This window comes from Syngnathus acus, chromosome 8 (genome assembly GCF_901709675.1).
Source record: "Syngnathus acus chromosome 8, fSynAcu1.2, whole genome shotgun sequence".
NCBI classification, from domain to species: domain Eukaryota; kingdom Metazoa; phylum Chordata; class Actinopteri; order Syngnathiformes; family Syngnathidae; genus Syngnathus; species Syngnathus acus.
Window position 1 is genome coordinate 4,941,582 of NC_051093.1, and position 303 is coordinate 4,941,884.

Here is a 303-nt window from a genome sequence, read left to right on the forward strand (position 1 = left end):
ATTCACGAAAGTAAGATCACATTTCCAGGCATAATGTACGTATTTCCGCTGCATATATGCTGAGATCGGACACACACGCACACGTGAAGCTGTGGAATTGCTTCAGGCTAGAAAAACATGCAGATGTTTAATTCATATGCAGAAAATTAGCTGGAAGAAAATCGGGCTTTTGTATCATTGAACAAGCAACCAGCCAGTGGGCCGTAGAACATTAAGGATTGATTGTAAAAGATTTTATGAAGCCTTTCCTCAGGCTGCACTTAGTCTCATAACGCCCCCTGCCGTCCATAACACACAACTATA